Below are 7,371 nucleotides of genomic sequence, written 5' to 3'. Positions count from 1 at the left end.
ATTTCTCATGCAAGCTTTTGGTTTGTGGATTGGATAAATTTACATGCCAGTATTTTTTTCTGTAAGATAATTGGGAATTACAGTAAATGTATTTATTGTCAATAGTGCTTTTTGAATCATGGCCCAATCTTTTATACCAGGGAAAAGGAAGAGTAGGGTAGAGCCTCAGGGCATCAACTTAAAAGGAAGAATATAATGCTAATTGCAGTATCCCTCAGTCATGGTTGAAATGTGTGAGTAGCCTTGAAATAGTTAAAATAAATTGATTATACATTTCTCAAGTTAATCTAGAAATCTTGATTACAATAGTGATGTTTGACAGTCACAGCAGTTTTAATGATAAAAACTCACATAAATCAATAACAAAATATGCATACCTCAGTAGGACATGGAAAAATGATATCAGTAGCTAAAGGTATTTAGTAAATATTTAAAACAATGTGAGATAACACTAGTAATGAAAGAGTGGTATATTATAATAACTAGATATTATTCAGCTATAAAATTATTAAAATTAAAAAGCATCAATAATAATCTGGTTTGGTACAGATGTGCAAAATAGTGCTCTTTAATATCAAGGTTTTTAAGCAAGTATAATAAATAGCATCTATCTTCCCCTTGCAAGTTCTGAATAAATTGAATAATAAGAGTGAAAGATACGAAGGCTGAAATGTCACATTTGCTTCTGACAAAGCTTAAGTTGGAGAATATAGCATTCTATGGAAAACAAATGGTCTTCCTAATCCCAAATCCCAGAACTAAGCAGACTTTTCCACCTAGACATATGCACCACTTGACAAGGGCTTGCCTCTACGTGGGAATTACATCATGGAGGATCAAGAGAAAAATGTGTGTTTTTTCATGAAAAGGCTGACTTTCAGATGACAAAGAACAGACCAAATCTGAGCATACACAGTCGAGTCTTCTCAAATTTACCAGTCAGATAAATTGCTCAATCTCCCCTGGGATAGAGTAGAACAAAAAAGAGAGAGGACAAAAGTGATGGCAAGCCAGTCCATTTGCTAAATGTTCTGAAAAATAACAGCCAAAAAAAAAAAATTCTCTTTCTGTCCTCTGATGCAGTTAATTGTTACACCTGCAACTCATCTTGGTTGCTAGTTTTAAAGACATGACAGTAGGTGGAGAAAGACAGGGGATTGTCATCAATGAATGTTATTTGTATTGGATGCATAGACTGCAAAAATTGCTGTCACAATCATGCTTGGCTGCATATTATTACTAGGAAGAGAAGAAAACTTGCTAGTAGATTCTTGTTTTACCCTGGGAAATAGATACAGCCCTCCACAGATGTTATTTTAGACATTTTTTTCACTCCTTTAAGAATTTTAATTTAAAAAATATTTAATAATTTTTTACTTACTAAAAGCCTGGTCTTAATTTTATGAGAAAAAAAAGAGACCAGAATAAATTTACTTTTTTAAAAAAAGAGAAAGTTGAGAAGTTTTTTTTCTTTTCTTTTTTAAATAGAAATGCTTACCTAGGTTGTCTTGGAACACTCAGGCTGAGAGCAACCAATATTTTTGAAAGTCAAAAGAGATAAACCCAGTATATGGCAGCCCTCCAGATGATTGTCCATACCGAATAAGGGTGCTAAAAAGGTAAACAGGGTTTTTGACGGTCTCTCAGAGATAAATGTAGGAAAATTAGAGTTTCAGGGCCTATCAAGAACAGAGGACACCAGTACCACCCCTCCAAAATTACTTGTGATTCCAAACGCATCTATGCTAGAAATAAACATAAGCCTGACACGGACTAGTCCACACAGGCCTGAAACCAATCAAATCAATCACTGATTAGATTAAGGCAATCTTTCCCCTAGCTGCCAAAACAAAAAAGCAATCTTCTTTGGAGGAAGACACTATTCATAGTGTCTCATTTTCTCTTCACATTTTTAATATATTCCAGAACTCAATAAAACAAGGTATACAGGGAGTGAAGAATTGCCCCCCAAATCAAGAAAATGTAAAGGAAACAAACTGAACTAGAAGGTGATTTACATGATAAAGTTAACAGATGTGGACTTTAAAATAACTATGAGCAACATGTTTACAGAATGAAAATGATAATTATCAGTAGAAATTTGGAAACTATACAAATAATCAAACAGACATTCTAGAACTAAAAACATGCAATAATGGTAATTACAAACTCGATTAATGGTTTTAATATAAGATTTACAGCTAACAAGAAAACTAGCTAACTGAGAGATAAGTCAGAAGAAAATATTTAAGAACAAAGAAACAAAAGGATTTTAGTATTAAAAAGTATATATGAGACTTAGGATATATACAGTTGGAATATTAAAAGGAATGAAGAGAGACTAGTTCAGAAGAAATAACTAATGAGATAATGGTCAGAATTTTCACATGACAAAGAAAAACATCAGGCCACAATAACAGTGGACCCAAAGCAAAATAAAAAGTAAACAAAAGCTAGGTACATAATAGTAAAACTTCTGGAAATTCAAAACAAAGAGAAGATATTTAAAAGAGCCAGAGGAAAAGGACAGATTTCTTTTCAAAATAGAAAAAATAAGACCAACTTTGATTTCTGCTGACTTTTCTACAGAAATAATAAGGCAGTGGAATGATATCTTCAAATTGATGAAAGACTATAGATACCTTAAATTTTGCACTAAATGAAAATTTTTTTCAAATTTCAGGCAAAATAAAGGAATGTTCAAACACAAAAACTAAGGGACTATGTTATCATCCACCTGACAGTGAAGAAAACATTAAAGGTTTTTTTTCAAGCAGAAGGAAAACTATCCCAGATGGAAGCTCACAATTTTAGAAAAGAAAGATGACTGAAAAGATTACATTTGTGGGCCAATAAAAATAAATATTGACCATATATAATAGTAATATCTTATGTAGCTTAAACTATTTAAAGAATTAAAATTCATGACTATAGTAATAATGCATAACATGAAAGGAAGTAAATGGAGTTGAGTTCTGAACGTTTTTGTTTTCCTGGGAAATTGAAAAGTACTAAATTTAATAAGATTTTAATAGGTGAAAAATGTATCATTATCTGCAGTTACCATTAAAATGATAAAATAATGATTTTAGATAAGTAAAATCAAATGGAAGAATGAAATAACAAATTTTTCTACATTTTAATCATTGGTGCATATGGAATTAATTTTAGGATAAGGAAGAGGTGGGGAGGTAACTTTCTGTGCTTATTTTTAAAATGACTTGTGAGCTACCAAAAGTTTTTGAAGCCAGACAGACTCAAGGTGACCTCTGTATCTGCCACTTCTTATTTGTATAGTTGGGGCAGTTTACCAACATTCCTGAGTCTCAGTTTCTTCTTTGTGCATTATAAAAAGCATTAACTTGAGGAGTTGTTGCTAAGATTAGAAATAACGTATATAAAGCACCTAGCATGGTACCTGGCACACTGTAGGTTCCCAATCAAGGCTGTAACTACTGTTGACTCTTGACCCCTGGGAAAACAGCTAAATTTATCAGATTTACTGCACCAAGAAAAAATACTGCCTTGACAGACTCATGGGAAATTAGGGCAGGGTATTTACAGGGTTTTAAAGTCTGAAAGGGGTAACTTTAAGGTAGGTCTTGCAGGGTTGGAACTGGTTAGGGCTGAGTCGAGTTTATGACATAACAGCTTTAGTTTGATGGTAATAGTGAGAAGAGAGGCTGGAAGTAAGTCTTGATGAGGAACCTGTTTTGACGAGTTAGCTGATTGATTGGCAAACAGACTTAACCTCCAGGTGTTGTATTTCCTGGAGCAAGCCAGCAAGTTATTCTTGGTCCTAGTATTATTTAGTATAGAGTTGGGGAATTATGTCCATTCAGTCCCAGTATTGTATACACAAAGACAGGGCATTACGATAGTTTTAGTTACCACTTCTCTTATTGTTAGCTAGGCGTTACTTTTAATATATGCATTAAACATAGCTGTAGAAGAAGTCCCTGCAGAAAGTGATAGGGTGCTTAATGAGAATAGTACTCGGTGATTACACTGGCTTTTCTAGTGATAATTTGCCTTTCATGGCTTCTTCTGCTCAGGGAACTCAACTGGAGCTCACACCAATTCCTGACTCTCTGGGTACAAAAAGTAGTAATCTCGGCCGGGCGCGATGGCTCATGCCTGTGATCCCAGCACTTTGGGAGGCTGAGGCGGGTGGATCACCTGAGATCAGGAGGTTGAGAGCAGCCTGACCAATATGGCAAAACCCCTCTCTACTAAAAAATACAAAAATTAGCCGGGTGTGTTGGAAGCTGAAGCAGGAGAATGGCTTGAACCCAGGAGACGGCGGTTGCAGTGAGCCGACGTAGTGGCACTGCACTGCAGCCAGGGGGACAGAGTGGGACTCTGTCTCAAAAAAAAAAAAAAAAAAAAAGTAGTAATCTCTCAATTAGATGAAATTGCACTTAACACATTCACATATTTGAACTATTCTTTGCTCCTCTCCTGATGCAATCACTGAAATTTGCCCAGGGATATTATTTTATCATTTGGCTATCATTCCTTGGAATAAATGTTTTGGTCTACTAAAACCCAGGAATTATTATTTTATTTTATGAGTTTCTTACCTTCCTCTGGGATTTAAAAGCCATTTAGAGACCTAATCCTCCTGTAAATGTATTAATCATAAAGAATGTAAGGAGGGTTAAATCCTCATGGGCTTGTGAAAAGAGCTATTGATACATTCTGCAAGATTTTAAGTCTAAGCTCTGGAAAAATGTAAAAGTTTTTGTTTGTTCATTTTTTACATTGAATTTATTTGAAAGCAAGGTTCTAATGAGAGGGTTTGAGTAACCATCTACCGACCTAATTCCTGAAAGAGTGTATCTTATCTGTGATATGCCCCAAAGAAGATGATATTAGAAATAATCTCTTAACATTTACTGATGACATGTTCTCAAGGTTGATGAGAGATCGATGTGATGTGAATATTTCATAGTTGGATCTACCTGGCACTGAAAGAAGTGACTTGGGAGTAGGTAAATTGTGTTTGCTAGCAAGTAAATGGGTGCATAAAATAAACAGAAAATCTTACTATTCTCCCTACTGTCAGTCTCTGGGAAGATGAATGGCAGTGGTTGAATTTGTTTCTGTTTTGCTAGTAGACTATAGCTAACTGTCAAGAACAGTACCCTCAGGGCAAATATGAATGATTAAACTGTTTAGCTTTTAATAATGTTGTGTTTGGGCATATTCTGTCAATTTTAAAACCTGAAATAAACAAATTTAATGAACTGATTGAATTTGGTGTTGTGTGGGCCTAATTAGATCCAAAGAACACCATGGGCATTTTCTTTTTTTTTTTTTTTTTATGAAAGATAATTATAGTATCTAATATTTATTGAGCACTTAGGATGTGCCAGGAATTCTGATTTAGATAATTTTCTGTTTCTTATGAAACAGGTTCTGTTTGTAACCCATCTTTTTTTTTTTTTTAGTGAAAAATACTAACTTATTTTTATTTATTTATTTTTGAAAGAATCACTGTTATAATAACTTTAATTTATCTTGCATTTTAGAGAAGTCTATGAATGATTTTTAAAAAGCACCTCCTTACCCCATATGACGTTTCTCTGACAGGTGTTAAAGTAGGCAATGGGTATGCCAACAGCTTGAACATCAGCGTCTCGCAAGGAATTCAGACCAACCAACCACTCGCCAAAAATCTTGGCAGCTTTTTTATCTTGTTTTTAATACAATGGTATATCCACTCTGATGGCAAACCTGTCCAGCCACATCTCCACAATATGCTTTGCAAAATCAGTGATTAGCAAATTAGTTAGTTTTGGCACGGAGCTGTGCTCGCTTGCCCATGGCAGCCTGGAAGCCGGTTTTGATACTGGCAACAGAACATCTAGAATGACAAGTTTCGCACTGTAGGAAATAGAGTCGTGTGTCCTACTGTAGGATTGTGTCCAGTGATCGGCATATGTGACATGTGACATATTCCTTGATATATCTTCTCAAGACATTTTCTGTTTCTGTTGGAATCTTCCTTTGATTACAAATTGGTTATTACCATCTACAGAACCACTTGTACCCAGTTCAGCCAACAAAAATGCAAGGAGATGTTTGGGCTGATGATGTAATAGTTTACAGATATTTGTAAAGTTGACAAAAGAAGTTTTCTTGGTTCCTACTCGGACGACCTGTGGAGGTTTCGTGACAAATTTCCTTTTCTTCCCAGCAACCATATCTGGATTCTTTTCCCTCATGATGTTGAACACTCGATTCAGCAGCTCCTCCTATGTGTAGTCTCTTTCTGAGCCTGCCCAAGTAGGGCCTGTCCGATTACTGAATGAGATACCATCATCTTTTTTGCTGTCTTCATCTTCTAGAGCTTCATCTTTCTCTAATATTTCATCCTTATCTGGGAGCTTAACATTCTTCTTTTTCTTCTTGTTATTGCCAAGCATAATGTCAAGGTCATCCTCTGGTTCAGTTGGTTCTTGAACATCACTTTCAATCTTAAGATCCTTTACACCTTCTTCAGCTTCATCAATATTAAACACCTTTTTAGTTTTTTTCTTCTTTTACTTTTGATTAAAGAAGTTCAAGTCATCTAGATCATCAGAAGCATCTTTTTTCCTAGTGTCCTCTTCATCAGCTTCCAAATCTTTGTCCTCAGTTGGCTCTGGCTCCACTTCTTTTGTTTTTGAAGACTGGGTTTCCTCTGTTTGGGTATCCCCTTCCTCATCTAACATAAAATGTTTCTTCTTCTTTTTCTTCTTGCTCATAGTAAGATAAAAAATCATAGGGCAGACACCTGATAGAGTAGAAATTGCAGGAGGCCGGGCGCGGTGGCTCACGCCTGTAATCCCAGTACTTTGGGAGGCCAAGGCGGGCGGATCATGAGGCCAGGAGATCAAGACCATACTGGCTAACATGATAAAACTCCGTCTCTCCTCCCCAGACATGGCTGTGGCTCGAGTGGGCTAAGCACGGATGGGAAGTCAGACGGGTCAACCCCAGGCCCCGGCAGCAGGGCTGCTCCTGCCAATACCTCTCCCACCACCGCACTAGGCTCTTGCATCAGCTAAAGGGAACGACACCCTGCCCTCTCCTCCAAGCGTTGGAAATGCCTATTTTTATTTTTTTAAATTAGACTTTATCTTCTAGGGTACATGTGCACAACGTGCAGGTTTGTTACATATGTATACATGTGCCATGTCGGTGTGCTGCACCCATTAACTCGTCATTTACATTAGGTGTATCTCCTAATGCTATCCCTCCCCACTCTCCTGACCCCACAACAGGCCCTGGCATGTGATGTTTCCCTTCCTGTGTCCAGTTGTTCTAATTTTTCAGTTCCCATCTATGAGTGAGAACATGCAGTGTTTGGTTTTCTGTCCTTGC

General features: G+C 36.3%; 1 pseudogene; it reads right to left on the bottom strand.

Annotated features, from left to right (window-relative positions):
- Nucleotides 1-5,502: 5,502 nt before the first annotated feature.
- LOC103241783 (eukaryotic translation initiation factor 2 subunit 2 pseudogene) lies at nucleotides 5,503-6,547 on the bottom strand (annotated as a pseudogene).
- Between the last annotated feature and the right edge of the window lie 824 nt (nucleotides 6,548-7,371).

The sequence above is a fragment of the Chlorocebus sabaeus genome, chromosome 15, assembly GCF_047675955.1.
Source record: "Chlorocebus sabaeus isolate Y175 chromosome 15, mChlSab1.0.hap1, whole genome shotgun sequence".
Taxonomy (NCBI): Eukaryota; Metazoa; Chordata; class Mammalia; order Primates; family Cercopithecidae; genus Chlorocebus; species Chlorocebus sabaeus.
The sequence above is the reverse complement of the archived record's forward strand: the minus strand, read 5'-3'. Positions and strand labels throughout refer to the sequence as shown.